This window comes from Lonchura striata, chromosome 4 (assembly GCF_046129695.1).
Source record: "Lonchura striata isolate bLonStr1 chromosome 4, bLonStr1.mat, whole genome shotgun sequence".
In the NCBI taxonomy this organism is placed as follows: domain Eukaryota; kingdom Metazoa; phylum Chordata; class Aves; order Passeriformes; family Estrildidae; genus Lonchura; species Lonchura striata.
The window spans coordinates 7,923,905-7,951,027 of NC_134606.1; the positions used below are offsets into that span (position 1 = coordinate 7,923,905).

Below are 27,123 nucleotides of genomic sequence, written 5' to 3' on the forward strand. Positions count from 1 at the left end.
CAGCTGAGCCATGATAATGTATCTTGTCTGCTTTTCTGAGGCTGCAGATGACAGCTTAAATACCATCCTCTAGGGCTCTTGCTGAGGTTTAAGCTGATGTGTTTTATTTCCCCTTCACTGAAGGCTAACAGGGTAGTCAGGGCTGTCCTCTGTGCCTCAGATGACTTGCTGTCACTTTGGGAGATGCAGCTGCTCCCCTGATTGTTATTACTGGATGTTAGCACTTGATTTCACCAGTATCTTAGTCAAAATCCACTGGATCTTGACTTCAGGAAAAGATCCAGCTCCTGGAAATGAAAGAAGTCAATCAAAGCTGAGAAACTACTTCCAGCCCTCTACAAGCCCAGTTTGAGGAAGTTCAAGCTCAGCATTCAAACTTTCCATGAGCTGCAAGGGAACCTACAGAAATATCTGACAAAGATAGACCTGGCAGATAAAACTTCCAGCTCCAATAACCATGGGCTCTCCACCTGGCTCCTAGGAGTTACCCACCTTATAATTTCTGTGCCTCTAGCTCCTTCTCTATACAACTTTTCTCTACAAGTGTCTGATACATTTTCTTTCAGAAATGGCCTATGATATTCAGTAAAGCAAGAGTTTCCCATTTTTGTTTGGCTTTGAATTGCTGCTTCTATTTCAGACATGGGGGACAGGGCTTGTATACACAAACCCTTGTTTACTTTTTCCAGCTGTACTATATATGCTCTAACAGAATGGACCACCCCATTCTGTTAATCTCACCCTCTTGTTCTAGGGATAGTCACACAGACAGAGCTCTTGTATGAGGACAAAATGTGCACCTGTAACAAGCAACACTCTCTCTCTAGGTCTTGAGATTCTGTCTTGGTGACTTTTTGCCGAGTTTGTACAGCAATCAAAAGTTAATCTTTTAATGTCTGTATACAATTTTCAAGGTAAAGTGATTAGAGAGTCTTTGGCTGTTGAACCACAGGTGGGGGAAAGCCTTCAAGAACACAGTTAGTCTTTTTTTGATTGTCCTGTATCTGTTAATTCCCCACGAATTTGACTGTCCCATCTTTAAGGCCCTTTGGTGACAGAATATATGCAGCCTGCTCAAACAACCCAGATAAGTCCATCTTTGGCTTTTTCTTTAGAAAGATTATTTTTACCTGAAAAGATGTGTGGACTTCTGTATGGACCTCATTTAAACCAATAACTTGTCACATTCACTGCTAGAGTTCTCAACAAATGTGCCACTGTCTGAAATGTCTCTACACAGCACTGGTTTAATGAACAACTTGGTGCTTCTTTGTACGTTAAGGAGTCTTTTTCTTGCACTTTTTTATTGAGAGGAAGAAGTGCTATCCATGTGGGAACTGAACCCTTGATTGCAGGTTGGGAGATTAGTATGTCGTGCATGAGGCTGCTCATAGACAACGTATGACTCGGATTAGAAAAATCTGTTGAAATTCTCTCTGCCAAACTCTCTTCCATGAAAGCTACACTCTTGGACAAATTTTTATGTTTAGTAATTGAGGAAAAATTATGTCATCATTGGAGAGAATCAGTTTGGTGCATCTTAGCAGAGGGAGCAGGACAGCACAGTACACTGGATGGATGGATTGAATGCTGACAGCATAAATTAGACACCCATGGGGATATCCTTCCTTTTAAAGCTGCATAAGTGAGAAAAGGTGATCTGCACATTTCTGCAATCAGGGAATGTTGTCTGTTTCCTAATTCTGGCTCCAACTCTGCATTTGAATTCCAACCATATTGTTACAGTCCATTAATTTTTGTAGACTGAAGCTGTTGCAGTGCCACACAGGGAAAATATGTAACACAGATGTGTTTTCTGTTATGAATTTTCCTTTTTTTTTTAATGTTTTTAGAAATAGCTGTAAAATAAAATAATAAAAGCACTCCAAACAATTCATACATGGACTGAAATTAAATCCATATCACTCTTTGGCTGGTTGCAGAGCTGTAGTGCTAAAGCTGGGAACACTCCTGCCACCTATTTGCAGTGTAATTAGAGTTCATTTGAAATCTGATGGAATTTCATTCCTATTCTGAAGGACGTCTGTTGCAATAAATTTGTTTCTTGGACCAAAGAAAAGCTAGTCAAAGAATTAATAGCAAAGGGCAGCTATGCTGCAAGCATCTGAGAGGGGTCTAGCTTGCTCAGCTTTTTATGGATGGAATGCAAATGCCATTAAAAGCAGCTCTAGAGCATTTGCTCAGAGGAACTTGTCCTGTAATGTGTTCAGCTTGTTGCAGTTATTCTTTCTCCCTGTGTCACTAATTTTGAACAGCAGGATAAAGGCACTTGGAGGACACCACCACAGCAGGCACAGAGACACTTGTCAGAATAATTCCCTGCATTAGGAGGGTGAGGTAAAAAGGCAAACCTGGCTTGCATTAATGCCCCTATTAGCACATGACTTATAGAAAACCAATAATGCTTAAATGTGGTCCCTCCTGTGTCCTCCTGTGCCCTGTGTACCAGCAGACCCAAAAAAGTTTGAAGAAATGACACTGCAAATTAGGCACTCCCTGCCATGCTTTTTTCCATTTGAGTTTGTTGCATGAAGTAGGAAATATGTGAATTCCTTTATGTTCCCTCCATATCTGGGGTGTCTCCATTGTTTTATGTGACTATAATATGTTGAAATGTATATCAGGTTTTGCCTTTTTTTTAACAAGAAAAAGATTATGACCTAATGAAAAAAACAGTGTAATTTTCTATTCACCCCTTCTTCCAAAAGGGTATTTTTATACCCTCAAAAGGTAAATTAAACATTCCTCACAGACATATACGGTGTCTTCCATATACACCATACAGAAACCAATCTACATGCTTACAGCAAACATATACCTACATGCACATAATTGCCAATTAGTATTGAATTAGCACAGGAAAGAGAAACTTAGTAGATTTTAATGCCAGAACTAGTATCTTACTTGACAGCTATACAAGGTTTAATATTGTATTACATCTCACCACAGACAGCAGGAGTAATTTTATTGCACCAAAAGAAACTGATACACACTTTGCAGGTTCCATGGTGCTTATAATATCTTTTCCATACAGTTTCATGCTTTTTTTTTTTCTTGGTAAGGCTTTATTCAACTCAGCTTGGCAAGTGCAGTCGTCATGGTCCTGTAAACTTAATAGGGTGATGACAATTTGCATCTGCAGAGGAGAAATCCCAGGAGAAAGAGAAATTTCCTTCAGAGAAAAGTGCTAGCACAGCCAGAGTTTATCAGGAAAACCTGCACAAGCAAGTGTAGGCCCTAACAAGATACACATATTGCATTGATTTTCTGCTTCACTGAGAGAAGGGAGTGACTACACTAAATACAATTTCTTCCACACTATCTGGAACATACTTAGCTGTGTCATCAGAAGTATTTTTTAACAAAATGAAGACTTTACCATAGCTATTAAAAATGCAGCAATAAAGCAAAAAGTCTTATGAGGTGGTGACATAAGTGGTCATGATTCATTTTTATGAGAAAACAATATAGTGAAGACTGAGCCAGACTCTTCCTAGAGGTGCACAGTGGGCAAGAGGCCATGGAGACAACTCACAAGAGTAGAACTTCCAGGCAGGTATTAGGACAAAATCTCCCACTAAGGGTAGTAAGATATTTGAGCAATATGCCCAGTGAGGTTGTGCAATGTCTGTCCCTGACAATATTCAAAACTCATCTGGAATAAGTCCTGAGTAACCTATCTAAACTGGCTCTTTTTTGAGCAAGTGGTCAGACTACATGATTTTCAAAAGTCTCTTCAAAACAATTCATTGTTCTTCTTTCACAGATCTGTGATGAGATTTAGTTAATTCACAGGAGTAAAATAGCTTTGCTGTATTTCCAGTTCTTAAACAGACTTCTCTGACAGAGACAGGAAAGCCACAGAAATTCTCAATTTTAGTTTTCCTACGTGAAAAATGGAAATGAAAGTATTTGTCTAATCACAGTGGCATTTGTGTAGTGTAGACCATCATTGTCTGCCAAGTGCTTCAGGTACTAACAAGGGTGATATCACACACACATTTAAACACATTATGAATAGCCATTAAATAATAAGAGCAACACTTGAACTTGTTTTTAGAAATCATAGCTATCCTGTCCATTGGCAACTGGGTTACAGTTCCTGATGATGTCCTTTCAAATATTGCCTGGAGAGCTGGGACAAGCTCTGTGTTGCCTATGACTCATTTGTGAAGTTTGTGTTCCCCAAAATAAAAGAGTTTCATGCCTTCACCTGCCCCATTACATCAAGCCTGCTTGAAACCTGGTCTGAAAGTTTTCAGGTGTCAAATGAAGGTGAAACAGGTCCTTAGACAAATAAGGGAAATCCCATTATTTGGAGTACATAACTGGTATCTAAGTAGGCCTATTTTATTTTTGGTCATCAAGTGAAGAGATACCTTAAAATCTGATTATTAGTAGGTGACCAACAATGAATCCCAAATAGGCAGCAGAGGAGAGTGAAGAAAGACTAACTCAGACGTAACTACACTGTCTCCCTTTTACAGGGCAGGTATTTGCAAAGGCTGAAGTTTACCTCACTCAAGAAGAGGCATGGAGAGCACTTGAGAACCACTTAGGTCCTTAAAATAGGACTTAAGTGGGACTTAAGGGCTGTTACAGCCATCTGTGTGGATGAGAATACCACCTACAAAGAGCAGCATGGCCCAGACAAAGACCTGTTCATGGGAGAGCTCACAGATAATGAGTAACATGAGGTTTAAATGCAGCTGAGATGGATAACTGACCAGAACAGGAAAGATGCTCCCTGCTTTAGCATGGCTCTGCATCCTGCCCATTGTACATGTGTGTGGGGGGAGTGCTTGCATGTATACAGGCAGAAGAAAACACTTAAAAAACATGCACACACACAGACAAAGTTATTATTGTGATGTCCTTAGCATGCTTGGGAAGGTTGAATGAAAAATAATGTCAGACTTGTTCTGTATTCAGCTATGGAGAAGGAGAAATGCTGCTGCTAATAAAGGCAGATTTGGCAGCTGTGGAGCCTTGGCAAGGGTACAGAGTTCCTTCGTGTGCTACTGAATAGCTCCAGCTGTGCACAGCTTGAAATGTATCTTGAAAGCACTGAAAGACAGCTGTCCTGCTCACTGCCCTGCTTTCCTGGCTGAGAGAGGATGAGGACGCTTTTAATTGTAAGTTTATGTGGTACTTTATGCAGTACTTCTTCCCCTGCTCCTTCTCCCTTTTCCTGGTGCAATAACATAAAAAGAAGATGTGTCCATGGGACAGCCAGCAGGTAGCAGCTGACACAAGTCAGCCCAATATGGGATAATGGCACTGCAGATTTGATCTAGGTCCTGCTGTTGGCAGGGAGAGAGAGACAACTGTCAGAGGCATGCTGTGCATTATGGCAGCGTTTTGATATTCACCCAGCTCAGTATGTTAGTCAATTATTGGGATCCTCTGCTGTTCTGCTCCTCCAGGGGGATAAGATGAAGCTTTTTCTTTTTGTACAGTGCTTACAATGAAGTGAGCAAAGTGGGAGAAAAAGGAAAGTGCACTACAGTGCTTTATGAACCAGTGGAGGATGGTCTTCTGCCTCCTGCAAAATGTCAGCAATGTATCAGGGAAGAGATCTTAGGAGTGGTGGCCATGTCCTCCACTCTAGCAGAAAAGCCCAGAGCCATGTCTGCCATGCCTTCTCTACAAGAAATTGAGTCAGCAGAATTAACCATAACATTAAATATAAACAGAGCTGTCAAGAGGATAAATTAGGGCTTAACACTTGCTGTGTTAAGTGGCAAATATATTGGTTTTTTTCTCATCCTTACAGCTTCTTCTGACCATCAGAGTTGGCACAGCTCCATTTCTCACTGCCATCCCATCATCCAGCCTCACAGTACAACAAGGTGTTTTCCTCTCTTCTCTCCATGGAGGTGTTGCTGAGAAACCTCAGTGCTCTCATGGCTAGAAGTCTTCTTCCAATTGCCAGGTGCAAACTTACTTACAACCATTTCCTACTCTTTTCTTCTCATGCCAATGTTGTTTGAAACAGCTCTTCTTCCTTCAGGTGTTTCCCTGAAACCTTTTGTCCAGGTGAGTAAATATGTGGGCATGTGGGCATGTGCACACACACTGTGAAAACTCTACAGAGAGCTATAGACACTTTTACTTCTCTACATGAAGCAAAACTGAGGAATATCTGCCCGGTTAGACCTTCTCCTCCATTAAAAGTCCATTAAAAGTTTTCCATAGGAAAACCCCATATTCTGGTGCCTTGGAGAGCCCTTGTTAAAGCACAGCAGCTCCTTCACATTTGGAGTCACCATCTCTGTGCTGTGAGCCAAGCAGGATGACCTGGACAGGTCTAAAGGAGTGCCAGGAGATTCTGAGTTGACTACACTGATTCAAATGCATTGTTTTACCCAGATCAAGGTGGGAAATTTTGGTCATGTTTTTCATTACCATCTAAAATACATTTTTCCAACAGGGAAAAAAGTGTCAGTGTCAACAAGCTGGAAAAAAAAGACAGCTATTTTTCCAAAATGTACAATAAAAAGATTTTACTTTCTTTTCTTCTTGCTCACTGAACACCAGGATGAAGGCTGCATCCAGGGCTATCCTTCCAGGTGACCTGTAGGGTCAAAAGTAGGGTTTGGTTTGGGGTAGCAGGTAGATGGAGAGGTCATGGGACTGGGCAGGGGATGCACTGGCTAGAAGTGGAGTTGCTGGAATATAAAATAGGGAGTTAAAAGAAATCCTGAGGAATGACCAGTTTAATTAGAATTCTAGTGGAGTTATAAAAAAATGCATTAACATGTTGTTCCTTAAGCATTGGGACTTAGGGAATCCTGTGGCTCCCTTCCATGTGGATTCTCTCACATTGAATAACTGTGCTGAACTCATATTGTGACCTTTTCCACTAGTTTAGTCTCTGTCTTGTATTCCACTACTAATTTTCCTAAATATTTTTAAACATAATACTGTGATGCCTTTTCCCTTCCTTCAAACTGCACTGGAACCAGCCAACAGACTCAAAAAGTATTAAATGGGGGTAAACCTGACAGACAAACAAACATCCAGAGTACAGCTGCATAATACTCATTTCCTCAGGAAATGAAGCAAAATATTACAAACAAAGTCCATTTATTAAAGCTATGCAATAATTTAATAAAAGAATGTCAGTGTTCCCCCATTGAGACCTTACTTGGCTTTTAGACTGCCCTTTTTGTCTTTCTTTCACCTTCCTCTGAAGATTAAAAGCTTGATTGCAGCTGGAGATGGGACATACAGATTGCCTGAAAGTGTCAGGCCATACCAAGCCAAGCCTGAGGATCACATGCACCTGGTTAAATTCACTGCCAGCTGCTGGGTCTGGGAGGATTTGCTTCCCTTCCTCTGCAGAGCAGAGCATTGTCCCCTTCCCAGCCTCATTTGTGAGTTTTTATTTAGGGAATTCCCTGACCCTGCCAGAGCTAAACACATCTCTCTTGTTCCCACTGCTGCAGAGACTGGAGGAAACCCAGCACTGAAGATCTGGCATTTTTTAATGTTTAATGTTTATTTTTCATGTTTATTTTTATGATGGACCTACTGTGTCTTGCAAGATCACTTGCAATGGCAAAATGTGGGGCATGGTGACTCAGATGGGACCTTCAGGGACACAATTCCTATGAGTTTTGATGAGGGCTTACAGTGGTGCCCATGGGTTGTCCCTTCATCTCTGAATACTGACAAAGCACAGGTTCAGACACTCCACCAGCAACTGCCAGGGACTTTCCTCAGCTGGTAATTCAAACCAGTTTTGTAAAGAAGAGATTTTAACCTCATAAATTTATAATGAGGATTAAATTAGTGATATTTACATTTTAAAAATTAATTATATTTTTGTTACCTCATTATATCAGCTCCACATCTTTTGAGATGCATTAAATTGTATGCTACTCTTTACTAATAATCTTCTTAATGATTTTAATTGCAGCTATGCTTGAGATGTGTGAGATGCTTTCAAGAAATAGAAACAGGTCCTGCATTAAAAAGCTTCTGAAACATTCTAAAATAGATGAGGCATATAAGGATCTTGTTATATTATATATATATATAGTCTAAATATTTATAAATAGCACTATTAGTAGTGACTCATAATATGCTACAGGAGCTATAACAGCATAATCAAACACAGGCAATGCCTTTAATCCATTTGATGCTCTAGCAGGAACCAGAGCATTATTTGACAATTTAGATATTTATTATTTGATGGGGCACCTGAACCTTTTTCTGCACAGAAGTCCATCTTAATGGGAGGAGCACCTCCAACCTGAATGGAGGATGGGCATGGCTGTTTATCTCCAGTTGCTGATGCATGAGAAGTATGATATTCATACAGCTGGTCACTTTTTGTTGGTTGCCTGTCTTACAGGAGCTGCCAAGGTGGTGATGTTGCATAAATATAAAACTGGGGTGTCCCTGGCAATCTGCAGACAACTCATTTGCTGAACAAACTTTAAATCTACCTACTTTAGTACAAAAGGGTCATTTGAAACTCTCAGCAAGTTACTTAAAACCTCTGTTTTATGGTAACATTTCCTCATTCCAGTCTGTGAAAGCTGGAAACTAAAATTTTCACTAAGTACAACATTTGTCGGAGTTGCTGAAAGGACTGAATAGCATTTTCCAGCATCAGATGATGAGCAGCCAGAAAATATAGTGACTTGCTGAGCAGTCATAACTTTGAAATGAGCTCCAGCTGAGCTGAGGGAGGTGATGTGTTATCTGAGACACCCAGAGCAGATGTCCACCCTGCACAGTAATGTGCCAGTGTGCACTCACAGCCTCTTCCTGTCCCCTAAGGAGCACTCTACATACTTTTTTTCTGTTTTAGAGATGCTACACTCCCCTGTAGCATCTCTAAAACAGAAAGGAGAGGCTTGAACTTATCTGTTTTAGTGATCAAACTTTAAACTTCTCAATTCAGGTTTCTGAACCAAGGTGCACGTGGTAGCAGCACACATCTTCTCTGGCTTCTGGGCACACAGAAGGATCAGTGTTCAGAGGAAAGGGGGACATGGGTACCAAGCATAGGAGACTGAAGTTTGGTGGGGTGCAGCTGGGACTGGTTTTCCTGAAGTTCTCCAAAAGAGGTGGAGGACATTTGCTCCTCCAGACCTTTAGGAGTGTAGCCTAAATCAGATGCTCTGAAACATTCTGGATGACTCTTCCCTCTCTGGTGGCTATAGATGCAGTCTAGGGAGCTCAGCCTATTCATCCAAATGTAGAGGAGTGCAGCAGGTATCATGAACACCCTCCCCAGAGCCTGGAATGTGTCCAGAGTCCCAAAGCAGTTTGTGGCTGGGTTCCATGGCAGCCTTGACCCTCTCCCACCATGTCAGGAAGTTACAGACAGCAGCCTATGCAAAAATGTTTTAGTGGAGACAACTGGACACTTAGTGGGGACAAACTGGAGAAATGAATAACCTCTCCATAAAGACAAATGTCCTACATTCAGGGGAGGACAGTAAAAAAAGAACTTTCACCTCATTTATAAACTCCAATTAGTGTCAAAGTTACAAATACTAAGAAACTGTGAAGGAGTCCAAATAAAAGATAAATGCCTTCAATCTTTATATTCATTCATAGGCTGTGTCTCAGCATTTTTCTTCAGGTCCCACATACTTGAAAGCTTGCCAGCTCTTTTCCAAGCCTCTTAATCATTTGGACTAATAAAAATATTATCTCTTTCTATAAACCATGGTTTTCTTGTATACTGAAACCATTACAGCTACAACATCCATCTGTACAACTCTGCTCACTGAAGTAACCAGTGGCTGGGTTTTTGTCCTTTACAAAAGCTCTTTCCAGCCTCTGGATTTGTAACCCCTCAACCACAGAGGAAGGACCAGAAGATGCCAAACCCCACACCCCTGTAAAGACAGAACAAGCTTTTGTCACTGTTCTCACCCTTTTCAATGCAAAAGCAGGAGGTTCAGGATGTAAAGACACGTCACCAGCACAGCTTAAACACATGCAGGTGCAGAAACAAGCTCTAACAGAGTTAAAGGTATTAGCAAATTCAAGTGATTTGGCATTACTCATTGCCAGCTCCCTGGAGCTCCCTGAACTAAGCCAGTAGAAAATATGTAATTCCACACCATTCAGCACAGACTCAAAGCAAAGAAGAAGATCTAGGTCTGTAAGATTTATTACTAAGACTCAAGGTTCTAGCAAGATTGGACCTGCTTTGGAATTTGAAGACCAAACATAAACTTCTCAAATATGGAAGCTTCATGTCTGATGACTTGTATCTGTGCAAAAGAAATCATAGCATGGACTTGGGGGTTTGTTTCATTTTGTTTTTAAATGACAGGCAACAATGACATTACCGAAGACCTGATTTATCTTGATAAGTTTGGAACATCCTAGAGATCCAACCTGATTCAGAGCTCTTAGCACTTCACAAACCAGCATGAAAACACTGTCCCTGTCCTAAAACCCAAGAGAAGCAGTACTGCCAAAGCCTGAGAGAGGGAGGGCACAAGGAAAGCACACCACATTGATGTCCAGATGTGAATATAACCAGAGTGACTGGCAGGTCTGCGGTGCACAACCTCTGGGCAAACAAGAGCCTGCTCCCCTCTGTACCCATGAGCTCTTTGAAACCTCACAAGTCTGAACAGCTTTTCTGGCCTTTCCATCTCTCAGACCACCTGCTACCTCTTCAGAGCAGTGGGACCTCAGGAAAACCAGGAAAATAAAGCTGTTGCTGGATAGCATAATAAACAGATGGGAACCAAAGCAAAGAGAGGCTGAAGGTGAGATCCAGACAAAGAACCACTGTCAGTGTAAAATGATTCTGTACTTCAGATTCTTCACTGTTCCACTTGCTTAGGTGTCTTTGTCAGGTAGTTTCACACTGTATTTACTTGGAAGAAATCGAGGAAAGCTGGAACACATATTCTGAGATGGCAGCAAGGATGTTTACTGCACAGCCATCTCTTTCACGATGCCAGAAAATCGTGACCTCATGACAAACTTTGTCAAGTATGCAGTCAGCCAGGAGCCAGTAATAGTAGTGGTGTCTAAACCACCAAAAAAAAAGGACAATTCAAGACAGAGAGAACACATATTGCTTGTAAAGAAGTCAAATTAAGCCAATTCATAAACATAGACATTCTTATTAAAGTGCCTAAACTAACACATCTTGCTATTTCCAGCATTCCAGTACAGCACATATATCCTAAACCACAAGGCATAAAGGATGGGGTTTCTAACCTCATTGGCAGCATGTTTTTTATAACACCACCCAGTTCATGAAAAACTTGGCATGCCTTGCTGGATTCATTCATATCCATTAGAGAAGACCAGATGAGCTTGACAGTTTTATTTTCATTTGAAGATCTCTCAGTACAGCAGGCTGTCCTGATGGCATCAGGCCCCTGTGACAACTGAAGTATTGCTCACAGAGAGGAATCAGAAGAACCATTGACCACAATGGACTGAAAACAGTGGTGTAAAATTGCATGGAATTTGCACAGAAAGAATGTGCAATCTAAAGCTGCAACTTATCTCGGACTAGCAGGGATGGAAGATGATGTGTCGCAAATTTTCAGCTACCTTTGGATTGAGCTTTGGAAACGAGGATCCTGCTTGTGTTTCCAGGATTTCTAGTGGAACTTTTCAGAGCCCCATGGTGGTACTGGCTTGCACCAGGAGAAGCAAATCATCTTTGTTATTTTCTTTCTGACTGCAGCCTCCTATGACTTCACACAGAAACACCTTTAAGTGCTGGATTGCTCAGTTCTGTGACTTCATTGCTCCTATCTGTAATTTATTCTGATGCATACAGAAATCTTTTAAATGCCTGCTGATATGCTGGAATAGAGAGAAGAATGCAAAATCAACATTCTTGGTTACTGCAGTTTCCATGGGAAGAGGGTACTATATTTCTGGGAAGAATACAGTCAATTTAAAGGGATGAATTAAGAAAGTAACTCTAACAATGTTTATAAAGAGACAAGATCTTGATGCTGTTCTTCCACTGGGTCATGCCTGGCATTTCTCCAGGCATCCCCACAGATTCCAGTGGGAGTCTGTGGAGTAATGTCTCTTTGATGAAAGTATCAGAACCTGGTAGTTTAGGCTTAGTCTGTGGTTGCTAGATTTGTTATTAAAATCATGAAGACTCTGCTAGATTGGGACCTTTATTAAGTATGGAGTTACATTTTCTCTCTAACTTTAGAGTCTTCTGTTCTCCATTCTCATCCCAAGAGAACAGTGTTAAATATTTTTCATGACAGAGAGGCTGATGAACAGGCTCTTCAGTCAGGCTAGAAACAGAAAATAAATAATATTTTGATATAAAGGCACCTCACTGAAGTGAAGTTGAAAGAGATATATATATGTGTGTATATATATATATATATCTGTTCACTGTAGTTCTGTCCCCATGATTGCAATTTTCTTAGGGTAATTGATTTCCTATGTTCATTACTATGAGCTATTAACTGTCTGTCTATTGACTTCAGCAGTTTGATTCTGTCTTCTTACTTTAAAAATTACATATTTTAGGTAGACTTTAACACTTTGGATGTGATAAGATTGCTGTAATTATGTTCATATAGTTAATTGCCAGGAAAGGATCAATCCTAGGTAAAATAGTCCTAATTTTTTATCAAATCAATTTTTAAAGACTTCTGTTGCTGCATATTCCACAACAGTTCTGAGAGAAATATTAATAAATCCAGTTACTTTGTAAATGTGGAGTGATGTGGGATGATGGCTTTAAAAGTCACGAATGTTCCTGGGGTTTTGTCCACTTTTAAAAGTTCTCATCAATTTTCAGGTTTCAGTCTGGTTTTTCCAAAAGCATTGTGCATCCTCAACTCATATTCACTATCTTGAAAATTTTGCTATTGCTCTCCTAGAGATTTTGTCTCACAAAACCACAGGCAAATTCAAAGCTCCTTTTCACCTTTGATAGAGTGTGTTGGTTTGCAGGCAGGACAGGGACTAAGAACCTTCTAGCAATGAGTTAAAAAAAAAAACAAAAACAAAAACAAAACAAAACTAGTTCAGAAAAATTCACTCCAGAATGACTGCACAGGTTACAGTGACTTCCATCATGTGTATGAAGTCCAGAGGGCAGTGGATTGGGAGAAAAAGTTAATATTTTCTCCTTTTTCTCCCCCACTCCTGCTCTTGCATTCCCTGATTCTTTATAAAGTTTTTTGTACACTGGGAATCTCAATCACCATAGGGATTAGCTCAGCTAAGTGGCTAAAAACTGCACTTACTCTAAACGACATCTTGAGTTATTCACAGACAAAATTAAACTGGGAGGTAAGAACTGAGATTATACCAGCAAAACCAAGACTGCACCAGCATCTCTGTTGATTCAAATTTTGGGCAGTTCCAGCAGCCCAGAAGGAGCCCCATGACTGCCAATAGCTTTGGTCTAGCCAGGGCATACTGAAATGTTGGCAGGGAAGGTCCAGCCTGTACCTTACTGGCAGAGTGACATTTCAGAGGATCAGCATCAAAGGCACATCTTCCTGTGCTTTTCTTTTGCATCAAGAACTGTGAAAGTTCTCTTTGTAATCTGTGTTTTTACCAAGCTGCCTCTCCCCAAAGAACCCTAAAATACTTTGCAAGCCAAAGGCCTTTTTTGGATCTGTCTTATATTGGTATACATGAAAATTACTCTGATGGTAGATCAGAATCAGCCTTTTGTGTAAACAGCATTCTTGAAACTCAGCCTTCTCTTGGGCAGAAATCAATCAGGCTGCTTGTTTAGCCTTAACCCTCCTGTCATAAGCAATAAACTTATTGCAGTGGGAATTGAGATGGTGCATCCAGAAACCACTTTGTGCTTGATGTTCTTGGGTTGACGAGGTAAAATTCCTCAGGACAGGAATGGCCTCTTAGAGGAGGTCAGAAATTGCAAATATCACAAATGCAGTACAGCAGCGGGATGTCAATGCCAGGGTCCCTCCTTGCTTTTAGTGCAGATGACCTTGTGAAGTCACACCTTGCTACAGAGGTAATCAAGTAGTCAGGCATTTTACTCCAGCATCAAAGACTTGTGTCTCCTGACCATAGACTTACATTCTCCATTTACATTCTTTTTAGAGCAGCTCACACACCCACAGGGTTGCATTGACATGCAATTTGAAAACCCTTGGCTGAAATCACCAGCTTGTAGCACAGCTGGGGCTTCAAAACACTGCTGTGATGAAGAACAAATAAATCATTTCTAGAGGGAAAGAAGAAGAAATATTGATAACCAAGTGACATGGCTTCTATTGAGATTTCAAGCATTAATTTTCAACAGTATCTACACTTGCCTTCATGGTTTCTGCATCCTTTCTCTTTAAAAGCTATCTGGGGACAGGGACAGTCATCCACTGAAATTTGTCTATAGATAAATGAACATGAAAAAAAGTGGGAAGGAGGAAACAGAAACAGGTAGCAACCTTTTTCTTCTTTCCCTCCTTATTTCACTCTACGTAAGTCTTAAATTTCTCAGTAGAAAACTCTTCCCATGGGATATCCTGGGGCAACAAAATGTCTCATTTTAATTCATTGGCATTTGTTAGCCAAGGTATAAAAAAAGCTGGAGCGTACGTGCATATGTAGGGGGATATTAAAACAAAATAAACAAAGGCAATTCTAGGGAACAAAATAATCAAACAAATATTTACCTGGGTTTGCCTTCAAAGCAGGAACATTACTAAGGAGTTTGCTGCCACTTCCATGTGGGATGCTCATGGATTTTGCACTATAAAAACACATCACATGGAAAGCATTGAGAAAAACAGGTTCTTGACCTGTGTTCACATTCTTCTTGCCCTTTAAACCCTTCAAGTAAAATGCCCCTACCTTGAAAGCACAGAGCACATTCTGAGGTCCTTATTGCAGAGCTCAGATCTCTCCTTGCCTTCTCCCCAAAAGAGTTGCTAAAATAAATACCGATGTGCTGTAAATAAATCCAGGATTGTTTTCCCTGGAAAGATATCTGAGGATCGCTGGCAAGAGCAAAATGAATGTGGAGGAGTGTTTTAAACAAGAAGGAAAAGATATGCAGAGCTTTAGTTAACTTGCACCACTAAATCAAAGGGACAGCTCAAAAAGGCCCAACGGGTGCGATGCAGGCAACAGCAAGAACTCTCCTGGTGGCAGACTGTCATTCCCACCAGCTCCTCCATTAGTGATGAATGAACACTCCTGATGCCTGAGAGTCTTGGAGAATTGAGCCAGAGCTGTGGGGGCTTGCTCTTGCTGAGCAGCAGGGATGGGTTTTGATGATGTGGCTGCAAGCAGGCAGCTCTGCTGTGCTGTCAGACAGCCCCTGGAGAGGCTGGGCTGACGCCGCGCAGACGGAGCCACATTCCCCGTGCTGGTGGCAGTGACACAGCTACCAGAGCAGCTCGAACCAAGCAGCATCTGAAAGCAATAAAGCAAAGGAAAACTGCGGGGAAGCGTCAGCTGCAGGAGCCTGGGTGGGAGCAGCCAAGGCGTTTGGTTGTATGGAGAGAATTCATTAGCAGCCGTTTTTGTACTGAAAGACATTCCAGTCTTGGAGATAAGGTTCATGTTGAGATATGTCCTTGTGATTCATAGCTTTTAATCCCTAATTTTCATTTGTCTTCTCTCAGACACCAGACTCATTTCTTCCCTCTCATACCAAATGACTTTGCAATAGCAAACTTGCTGGGGACTAATAATTTGTACCACTACGATGAACATTCACAGCCCCTCCAAATATCTCCATTCCTGCAGCAAAAGGACATGTATTTCCCTCTGCCAGTGCAGAGCCAGTGCTCAGAACATTTTGGCAGGACAGAGGCTTATAACACACCTTGGAAATGTCCATCCTATGAGGACAGCAGGACTGGTGCCCATTCCCATGGTAAAACGGCCTGGAAAGCAGACCCTGGAAATGTGCTTAAGCCGAGATTGCTTAAATTTAACTCAGGAAAGTCTCTTTAGGTATTTTTTAGTTCAGAAATGTATCATACTTTTGATTGTATTGAGAGCACTCTGCAAGCCTTCCTTGGAGTTTGATTCACAGGAGAATTGCAATATTTAATACATTGACTATTGAAATAATTAATACGGCCAGACACCCGGGCTTCTGAAATATGAGGGAATTGGAGCGTGAAGCCCATTATTTCCAAAAAGCGTGTCTAACCATGGGAGGGAGATGGAGCAGCAGCAACAAAAAATCTGGGCAATCTCTGGAAGTTCAAGTCTTGTGAGTGCTGCTGGGATAGCCAGCAGCCCTGAAGACATTGGTCTCCCTAATATTTGGCCAAGGGTGTCAAAAGTTGATGCCTATTTTGCTATTCCACTTTCATTTTGCTGCATAGAGCCTCAGACAAGCTCATATGAATCTAACACAGGAGATCCTCCAAGGGAATTGGTATTCAAGGGAGTCTGAAGCCTTGGGAAGGATACCAAACTCCTCTCTGGAACAGGATTTAACACAAATTGAAAATCTTCCATACACTTCAAGGTTTTCTGCTTCATTCCCAGAGATGCTTTGCAGGCCTGTCAACCCGGATTAAATCATTCCAAATAATTAAATTGTTTTTGAAAGTGATTTGTCAAATATATACATATATATATAATTTGTAGCTTTCATGATCACAGTAATACATCAAGTTCCTGAAAGTCATTGAGTCCTGCATCAAATTGCTTTCAGTCTAAATGGTTTTATTCTGTTCAATTGGGTTATAAAACCTTGGCCACCTAGTGAATCTGGTAGTGGCTATAAATCTCTGCAGCTGGGAAACTGGAAGGCAGCCCTGCCTACCTTACAATGAGAAGAAACCCTGCTTCCCATTCCAATTCAGCAGTGCCTGCAGAGTATAAAGACCTTTCTGAGCAAAATCCTTCAAAATTAGTAATAAAGAACCGAGGGGAGCCCGGGGAAGAACACGTAATTATAGATGTTGTTTGGAGGGCTCTGCTGTATTTTGAAGGACATTTTGAAAGACACAGCAGTGATGGGATGGGATTTTTGCTTTGCAAGAGCAGTGTGTACTGACAGGACCTATGAGCACCACTGTACCACCAAGATATATCACTCTGTTGTAGCCACTGCTTGTAAGGCCCTTAGAAACCCAGTGAGCTACAGTGAATGTTGCTGAACATCCATTTCCTAAGGCTATTGAAATAGGATTTTTTTTTTATTTTTGGTGAATGGCCAATGAATAAAACAATCCTGACGGAAGAAAACGAGCCAATTCCTGGCTTCTGTGTTAGGATTGAATAAAGAGGATCAGCTCACACAGTAGGTGAAAAGGATACAATATACTTGTGATTAACTGGTTGCCTTTTATCCCATTTTCTTTTAATTTCCATGTTGTCAGGTTTTTTCCTTCAAAAAATTATTATACAACCTTGTATAAATTTGAGGTCAAATTAATGGCTCTATAGTTACTCAAAACATCTCATTCTCTTCCTGTTTTTCCTATTTACCCATGGTGCCCAGATCCTATTTACCAGTTACATGAACTACCCATGACTGAATGAATGCATCATTGCTATTGAGCTAGCCAATTCACACTCTTCTCCTTCCAGAATTTGGGGACAGAGTCTATCTGTCCCCAGGTCTCCTGTCCTCCTCCTATGTGGTCATTCCCATTCTCATAGCCTCATCCTCATTTCCTTTCATTTGCAAATTCACCCAAGTCCTTAACCAAAAGAAAAGTGATGCTGTCACAGGCAGCTGAGCCAGCCTGACACTGCACAGGCTGCAAGGGGAAGGAGCTGCCTTTCTCCTCCTTCACCTCCCCATGGCCTCACTCATCCCTGGCGCCAACCTGGGTACTTGTTGGTCAATTTTCTGAGCTGATTCAACTTGCTAAAACAGCAGAAAAACCCTGGCCACATGCTTTTCTGGGGTGGTTTGCTAAGGGGTTCAGGAACTGGCGCAAGACATGGGGCGAGGCTTCGTCACTGTGGTGGGGAGATGGGAAAGCACAGCAGAGCCTCTGCTTGCTGCCAGAGACCAGTAATCTTTTAAGGCATCTTACCCTATCTCACAAAACTGCATCCTGAAGCAAAACATTTATCCAGTTTTGGTGCCGTAGTTTTAATCTCCATGTTCTTTCTCTCCTATTCCTGCTCCAGCTGAAAACCCATCTGGTTTTGATTTTAATTTCTTTTGCAAGGTTCAGCTCAGCTTGACAGTTGGCAATTCTCACAAGCTATCTATGCCTTCTGACCTCTAAGATGTGCCTTTTTTTTGCTGGTCATCTACGGTTTTAGCCCTTGCAACCCTTTGTTCTGCCCAGTCCAAACATCCTGTTTGCAGGGCACCTTGCATTTGATTCAGTCTGGAGCCTTCCTCTGTAGTATTGGTCCCCCTCCTGAGCAAGATACAAGAGCAAAGGGGTTTTTCACCCTTGCCTGTAAAGTTCCCTGCACACAACAGTCCTGGAGCTCTTCAACAGATTTGCCCCTTTGGACTTAAGTTGCAGGTCTTTCTAAGTTGCAGGTCTCTCTTTTAACACTTTGATTATATTTCCATGGATTCATCTCATGATCACAGGTCCAAAGTCACTATGTTCTCAAGAGATCTCACCATCTACAAAATCAAACCTAAAATCCAATCATGTATTAGTTGCATAACTGAGTGAAAGAATGAGTCAGCCTACACTCAGGCTGTATGGGCCTTTCTTGATAGCATTTATTTTCCAGTGCATGTGTGCAGAATTAAAGGTTCCATAATGATACAATTCTCACTTGTACACATACTGATCTTTCTGTCTCCCTCTCTATCTCTCCCTCCATATAGGAAGGTAGTCTTAGCTTACAGTCCAGCCTGGGAACCTATAGGAAATTCCTGGAATGACTCAGTCTCAATGTCTTTACACATCTTACTCTATATCACTTGGACCCAAATGGGTTTTGCTCTGCCCATGCAGTTCTTGAGCCCTGGCAGTCTCTCCTACCATCAGCATACAGCATTACTTCTCCCTCTACTAATTGTTTCTGCCTCTCCTGACCAAAACCTATCCCTCATTACCTGCATTCCAAAACCAATGCCTTTCCAAGATCCTTCTATTATCCTTACAACATCCAGTGTTACATCCTGCTTTGGTAATTATTCCCTACATTTTATTGTTAATGCCTCTTTAATCAACAGAAAAGTATTTCAATGCTTTTACTGGCCAATATAGCTTTTGTCAGACAAAATCTTTTTATTATCAAATTATCTGTTTGATTATACCTTACAGCAATAATTTTTCATTTCCACAAAATGCATTTTATCGTCCCGCATCCGAGCACACACCATTTTTTCATTATGCACTGAATCTGCTCTTTGTGCTGAATCCAGGTATAACAATTTCATAGATATCTCCCCAACTCTCGCTCATTTCTCATGAGGTCTTCACAGTTGCTAATTTTATTCCTACAATACCACTCTCTACTGAGGTGAGAGCTGAATTCCACTGGATATTCCACTGAATATAGTTTTCCTTAGTAATGCCCCATAATCAACTGTCTCAAAATCATCCTTCTTGATGAATATTTGAGGCACTTGCTGACCTCCACACAGTGACTCTTGTACCCTTTTCAGAGGTTGAAAGGCTCATCCAAACCTTTTATGTCTCTCCTAAGTGGGCATAATTATCTTTGATTTCCCCCTCACATCCTTTTGGGACTTGCTTTAGCTTCTAATTCCACATTGTAGTTCCCACTCTCCTCTGAATATGTCTGGAAATATCGGAATTAATTGGCCAAAGTAATTTCCTCTTTCTGGTCACTGAGGGAACCAGGGACCATACTGTGGCTTTTGGAATTAAATTCTGGTTTCACTCATGTCTCTTGAGCAGCAAACTAACATGCTGCACATACCTCAAGGCTGGAGCCACAGTATGGTGTTATGAGAAATGTTTACTCTGAAGAGCAGAGATCTGGTCTCCAGGTGGTCTAAGCCTGGGGTTTGGGTTTGGTACCTGCAGGCTGAGTTACTGCACAGAGTTTCTGCAGTATTTATTAAGGGCTCTACTCCTGCTGCATCTTCTGTCCATGCTGTCTCTTTCTTCTCCTCAAGCAAGTATGTAAAAAACTTGTAGGTGCTTAATATGCCTGAGAATCCTTGAAAACTTAGCTGAAAACAACTATGTAGCTGAACAGTTTTTTAGGAAAATGAGCAAATACACACACACACCACACATAAACCCCAACTATGCTACAAAACCAGACAAAAAAGGTGCTAATATGTATTCATCTTTAGCTAAGCACTGACAGCAGGGCAATGTATTGTCTTTGCCGATCTTATTTTCACTTGAATGGTTTTCCTTTTATTCCCTGTGGTGTTTAAGGTCTTCCAAAAGAAATACAAATGATCATTGGAAATGAATAGCTGGTTGTGCACGGGTGTTGGGAGAGTGCTGAAAATGGGCTTTCACTCTGCATTCAGTGGGAAAGTGAATCACTCTCACACAAAGCTAGAGCCTCCAATGTGAGGAGGGGAGAGAATGAAAGCAGGATGTGATTCTCAAATGACATTTGGTGCTGTTTATCTAGTGGAACAGTGCATAGATTCGGTGTAGAGGAAACACAGCATCTCACTGCTGGGAAGCAATTGCATTCATTTTGAAGTGATCTATTAGCTCTCAGGTCCTTTTAGAAAATGGAAAGAGAAAAGAGACAGAAAAGCAGAGGAAAAAGCAGAAGTAGGTCCAGTCTGAAGGCTCTGAGACACTGTGGAGGGGCAGAAGTTGGGATATAGTAGACTGTTGTCTGCCACAGATATGCCTGAAAAGATGATTTATTCCATTCTTGAATTTTGCACAAAATCTCAGTCTTGCATAAAAGCAGAGTCCCAAAGCTGAAGATAAGGAATCAAAGAGCCAACTGGATGTTCTGGGGCTCTAGGATTAAAACCTACATCATTACTCCATTTAAAGCAAGGATGGGTTAAAAACACAGTCATTCTCTGGGGTGGGTGTGTGCAAATTCAGCCTGTTTGAAAAACAAAAGTGAAGTACAGATGAGTGTAACAGATGTGCTCTTCATTTCTTTGTACCCTGCTCTGCCCAGCTTCCCTGCTTTGTGCCCACACCTTGCTGGTGCCTCTGACATTCACTAACAGGCCATGAAGGCCTGATCCCTGTGTTATTCACATTCTCTGAACAGAGAGAGACATGATTCTTCCAGGGATATTTCCTGGGAAGTTGTGAGAATCGTGTCTCTCTCTGTTCAGAGAATGTGAATACCACATATCCCCTCCATGTAACCCACCCGTCATTAATTTGGAGGTTAATACCATGTGCAAAGTCTGGTTGCTCTTGGATTCAACCCCCAGTTGATGTAGGTCAATGAAGCTTCATTGATTTAGTTTCTGCCAATTTAGGTGAACCACTTCTGAGAGGCATGAACACCATTAGCCCCATTTGTCTCTTCATTTTTTCTCAAAAACTACTCCCAGTGTTCCAGCACTGCAGGAGCATTGGAAAACTAATGACTCAAAAGCAAGAAAAACCTGTCCTTGAGTTTAGATATTTTAGTAGCTGGAAAAGGAGCAGATCTTCACATTGTATGAGCAGGTGGAGCTGAAGAGCTGTAGAGGTCATGTCTACCTATACCTGCAGAATTCTGTGTGCACCTTGCCCAAGGTGACATTTGTAGCAATAATGTGAGTTCTGAGATGGTGCTCACAGAGGGGACAGGGGAGAAATAGGATGGATTGTTCAGAAAAGGAATAACTCTCCAATGCAGCTGTAGTGGGGAACAATCATCACTGTTTTATTCTTCCAAGCAGTGTTACCCTGTCCAGAAATGAGGTTTTGCTAACCTGTTGTACCTTTTCTTCAGGGAAGTGGTGAGTCATAGAATGACTTCCTACATGTTTCCAAGGTGTAGACATTCCCCTAAAAGCATGCTGATGAGTACAGAAAAGTGGAAGATGCTGCCATCCCCAAGGTTTGCCATCTCCCCAGTTAGGTGGGAAAGTCCCCTACCTTTACCTTTACCTTTACCTTTACCTTTACCTTTACCTTTACCTTTACCTTTACCTTTACCTTTACCTTTACCTTTACCTTTTTTACCTGTCCCCTTCTTTGCCACACCAGGTGGTCAATGGGTCTGTGTCGTTGAGGGGGAACTGGTTTCTGAAAATGAGATTTTCTCATTCTGGTACTAAGCCATAGCTGAGCTTGTACAGGCTGGGCCCTCACTGGCAGGATGCTGGGCCTGGGTTTACTCTAGGAGGGGGTTCCCAATGCCATTCTCCCATCCAGGCCTGGGTACATGCCAGTTCACTCTCTCCAGGTCTGAATTTTCTCCTGCCGTAATGAGCTGCCTGTCCTGTCACAAAAAATGCATCCATCCCCAAAGAAAGCAGCATACTATAGTGAGCCTGGCTCCAGAGCTCCTGCAAGCCCTGCTTGAATTAAGCACCTGTGTTTATTTGTAGATTTGTAGGCTTTAACTACCATTGTAGTTTCATAGAGCATAATTACTATTTTTTCATTTTCTTTTTTATTGGTGCAACAAATACTTATTGTTAGTTTGTCAAAGTTACATGCAGCATCTATCTTGTGTAGTGAGAAAAAAACAAGCAGCTTACTTGCTTAAAAACACAATTTAAAATTATCTGCAAAGGTGTTTCTGCTGGGTCAGGTAGAACAGGTACAGAGGCATCTCACTTTTTTTTTTTTTTTTTTTTTTTTAATAGCAATGTCTGAATGGTGGCTCACTATCAGTTGTAAATTACAGGGGGTGGGGAAAAGGACATGAATGACAAAGTTCAGAAACAGCATCTGCTGAAGAAAAACAAATGAGGTGGAGGGCAAAGCAGGAAAAAAACAGACGAAACACTGTAATTGCTTGGCAACAAGTTGCTATTGTAATTTAGAAAATTGGAAGCATCCGTTCTCAAACAGTTCTAGCTTTATTTCGTTTCTTCTTTACTTTTGAGTGCAGCCCTTGTTCAGCGATCAGCTGTGTCCTCCTGCAGGATTACTGACGCTCCCTGCGCAGGGCAGTAATGGACCCCTGTGTTTGGTTATGGGCCATCGAGGAACAGCATTTTGTGATTGTTTCACAGCGCAGCCATTTAACAAGATTAGAGATAATTTGCCCCTTGGAATGCAAAACTGTTTCTACAGGTGCTTAAGCTTCCTGGCTTTTGGATTAGAGGCCTCATTTTGTTTTGTGCCATTGCATTCAGGAGGTCTCCAAGGACTGTAAATAAATGAACAGCGACCCTCCGCAGCTGGGAAACTAATTTTGTAGCCCAAGATGCAAGAGTTGCAGCTTACAAAGCTCAGTGGATGCAGATAAATATGTGCACGCTAATGTATTAAACGTGCTGATTAACTAATACTGACTGTGCTTGAAAGCCAGCCATTTGCCAACTTTCACTTTGCTCCCAGGGAAACAAGCCTGGCCAGAGAGGGAGCAGGTTGCTGGAGGCAAGCAGGAGGTGAAGGGGTGTCAGAGGTGATGGCCATTCCCACTGATGCTGGCAGAGCTCCTTCACACCTCCCTGCCTCCTTCTCCCACAGGGGAGAGAACAAGCCCCGGCCTTTGGCCACATCCAGGAGGACGGGAAGTCTCAGAGGCATCCACTGAGATGTGGAACCTCAAGGATGTAGAGATGCCATGGACTCCTTCCAAAGGAATGGAGAGACCATTCTCTCTCCCCTAGGGACCTACAGTTCTAGTCCTGCCAAATAGATGTGGTCTCTGGAACAGTTCTCCAAGAAGAATCATTGGATGGAAAAGGATTCCTGGATGGACCTGGATCATGGTTACTGGGGATCAGAGAAAGCCTCATTTATTTGACTTCCCTATTCTTTTTCTATGTCTTTTCCTTTTCTTGTAATGTTTCCCTTCCTTCTCTGTGTGTAATTTGTTTATTTGAGCTGTGGGGGAAATTGGATTCATTCAACTCTTATTCCTAAAGTCTTTTTTTAATTCAGATGCAGGATGAAAATCAAGACCACTGAAATTCCCCAGATGATTAAGTTACTCTTCTCTGCTCAAGCCTGCAACAACTCTGTTTGGGGAAGGTCTGAGCAAGTCTAGCTGGGACCAGAGACTCCCCTCAGGCATCCCTGCTGGACCCTGTCAGGTTGGCTCTGTGGGATGATCAGGAACCCTGTGCTTCTGTAATTCCCAGACCTGTGAGGCCCTGAGCCCCAAGCACTCTGCCACACTAGCCATGATCAGTGGTTTGGGGGCCAACACAAGGTTCAGAAGTTCATTGTTTAAGATTTTTCTGTGCCATAGGTTATCTGGCTACTTTGAGCAAAATGATGAAACATCTCAGTGTACTCATGAGTCAGGGGATGGAGAACCTGAAGTTCTACAGATTCACTAATAAAGCATTTCAAAAGTGACTTAGGTGTGGGTTTTTTGGAGGGTTTTTATACAGATTTTTACAGTCTTCAGATATGTAAAAATGAAAAAAAAAAAATTGTCAGAGGAGGCAAAGATATGTTCAGCTACCAGATGCCACCAAGAGGGTTGGTTCCACTCCTGTGTAACCCTCACTGCTTGTTCTCACCATCCCCAAACCATCTGCTGGTGATGAAGCTTTGGTAGCATTAGTATTTTTGAGGGTTAGGGTGTACAGTGGGGTCAAATTAGTACTGGCATCAGGCATGAGAAACAAGAAGATTTAGCAAGTACAGGTGAAAATAACGATTCCTTTTGGCACCAGGTAATCCTATTAGCTTTGCTCAAAGGTGATAAAACTTCTAACACTGTCCTTTCCCCCCCACCCCCCACTTTTTTTAAAAAAATAAGGTTAGCTGACCCTTTCAAAATTATCTACAATTTTAATGAAGATCAAACTCTTCTAAGAAATGATCCTTTTTTGGTTTGGGGATTTTTTTTCTTTTTGGCTCAAAACATTTTTCATCTCTACTCCAAGAGATTTAAAGAGCACAGACAGCTTCAGTGATCAGAAATGCATTTTTGGCAAACAAAATATTTGCAGAGAAAATTTTGCCCAGATGCAGTCATAAGAGTTATTGAAAGCTTTTCTCACTGTTCTTTTTCTAGTAAAATGGTAAAATAGAATGTTCTTATCAGACACAGAGATTACAAGAATAAATGTTTTAAGAAATGTGACTCACACAGTAGGAGCCAAAAAGACAGGTGCTGTAAATTGTGTCCCCTGAGGAAATAATAATAATAAACATCCTAACAGACTGACAGGGTATCACATGAAAAGAGCAAATTCCCTCTAGTTCATCTGTTTCAGCCATCTGAGTCCTGGACTCGCCGATGCACAGTTTGGTACCTGCCTTTTCATTGATGAGTGGGAGCAGATTTTGCAGAGGAGGCATTTTTGCAGGAGGAATGACATTGAAGTTTCCTTCAAATTTGCTACAAGCCACCAGGCAGCCACTTGACAAGCAGCAAAGTTCAAGCAGCAGCAAGCAAAAAAAGAAGGAGAAAGAGCAGAGGTAGTACTAAGAAGCCCATCCAGAAAGCACAACTCAAATAACCAGACCTGCTAACTAGACAGCCACATGAAGAGCACGTACACGTTCAGAGCAAGGTGATGCCAGTGGGGATTGGACTCAAACAGACTTTCCAGATGGCTGCATATATTCCTCAAACTTCATGCAAATACTATTTGCATGGGCTTAACTGGTTGTGTACAGAAAATCCCACTCATCCCCCAGATGAATGGAAAGCAGTTGAAAGCAAGAAGAAAAATATGACTGGTGGCACACAAGTAAATATGATGCAGTGCCTGTGAATATCTGATTGCAACCTCTTCACAGCCAGCCCCTGGCACCCAGGGTCTCTCAGTAATGCCCAGCCACCATTCCAAAGATTTATACTGCAATAATGTCCCATTCAAGGTTCACCCCACTTGTTTAGGTTCTGTAAGCTGCCATGGACCCCCACAGTTCCTGAAATTCAGGGCACAGGCTGATGAAAGGTAAGAGAGCAGAGAAACAAGGGCACAGGCAATTGGGGAGGTTTGTTCCCAGTGGAAAAGATTTCTCTCTGCTGTTGGGAGCTCTTTGAAAGCACTGTGACAGAGAGGGACCTCAAAGGCAAAAGGAAAGGAATTCTAAAGGCTGCTCTCTTGGGAAAGGCTAATACTTCAGATGGATCATCTCTCCTGAAGGAATTCTACCTTTAATTCTCTGGGGGTCCAATAATCTTAAAGTTTAAAAGCAAATCTGTAGAGTTGTGTTCTATTTGCTATGTATTTGTCTTTATGGAAGAGGCAGAGGCTGCTTGCAGTATATGAGCAAGACCTGTCCTCTGTGGATACACCCTGGGGTCTTCTCACTGAGCTCTCTCCCCAAGTAAATCTGCAGGTGGAGGTAGCTTGGCTGAGTCCAGCTTCATTGATCCTAACTTCAAACATGCAACAGGGTGTCTGTGTTAGAATTCCTACCCCAGGCCTCACTGTCAAGCATTGGAAGGGTATCCATCCCCCCCAAAGGGCAGATGGGATCACCCCAATCTGGACTTGAGTTTCTCCCTTTCCCTTCTGGGAGCAAGGGAAGGCACTTCAGGCATATTTGGTGGGGGACCAGTCTCCTTCGGGTAGCACTCACCAGCTTCCCTGGAGCAAGGGGCTTCCTTCCGCTGAGCATCATCAAGTGTTTCAGGGCAGGTTATTTTTCCTGGGAGTTGCATGCAGCCCTGATTGCCCAGAAGAGCATAAGTGAGCATTGTTTCCCCCACATTGTTCCCTGGCTCTCCACTTTTCCCAACTCCTTCTTACCTCATCGTCCCCTTGCTGGCTAGAGAGCTGTAAGGGCCTGATTAGCACTTCATTTGACAAACAGGAAGTGGGCAAGAAAAGCATCATTTTCAGAATTAGAGCCTCGGAATGAATTGAAGAAAGAAAGGGGGAAGAAGGAAAAAAAAAGAAAGCGAGCCTTGCACACTTTCCTAATTGCTCGTTAGAACCAATGGCCTTTGTGGTTCCTTCCCCCTGTGTCTTCTTTATAAAAACGTTTGCACAAGACATTGCTATTGTCTGCCAGACAGCCTCAGGGTAGGACAAAATGAACTAATTGATTTGCAGTTATGTCGTGGTGAATAGTGCTAAACATCCATCTGCGGATTCCTTGTGAGGAGTGATTAATAATTTGTACTCCTGGGCCTAGAAGCCTGAATACCCTTTTTTCATGTAAAACTGAAGCGTTTCATTCTCTCAGC

General features: G+C 41.8%; 1 long non-coding RNA gene across 1 annotated transcript; it reads right to left on the bottom strand.

Annotated features, from left to right (window-relative positions):
• Positions 1-217: 217 nt before the first annotated feature.
• LOC110473271 (uncharacterized) lies at positions 218-14,903 on the bottom strand. Its single transcript, XR_002465850.3, has 3 exons — positions 14,839-14,903; positions 14,661-14,737; positions 218-287 (listed from the first exon to the last, which is right to left on the bottom strand). It is a non-coding gene; the product is annotated as an uncharacterized LOC110473271 (long non-coding RNA).
• Positions 14,904-27,123: the final 12,220 nt, after the last annotated feature.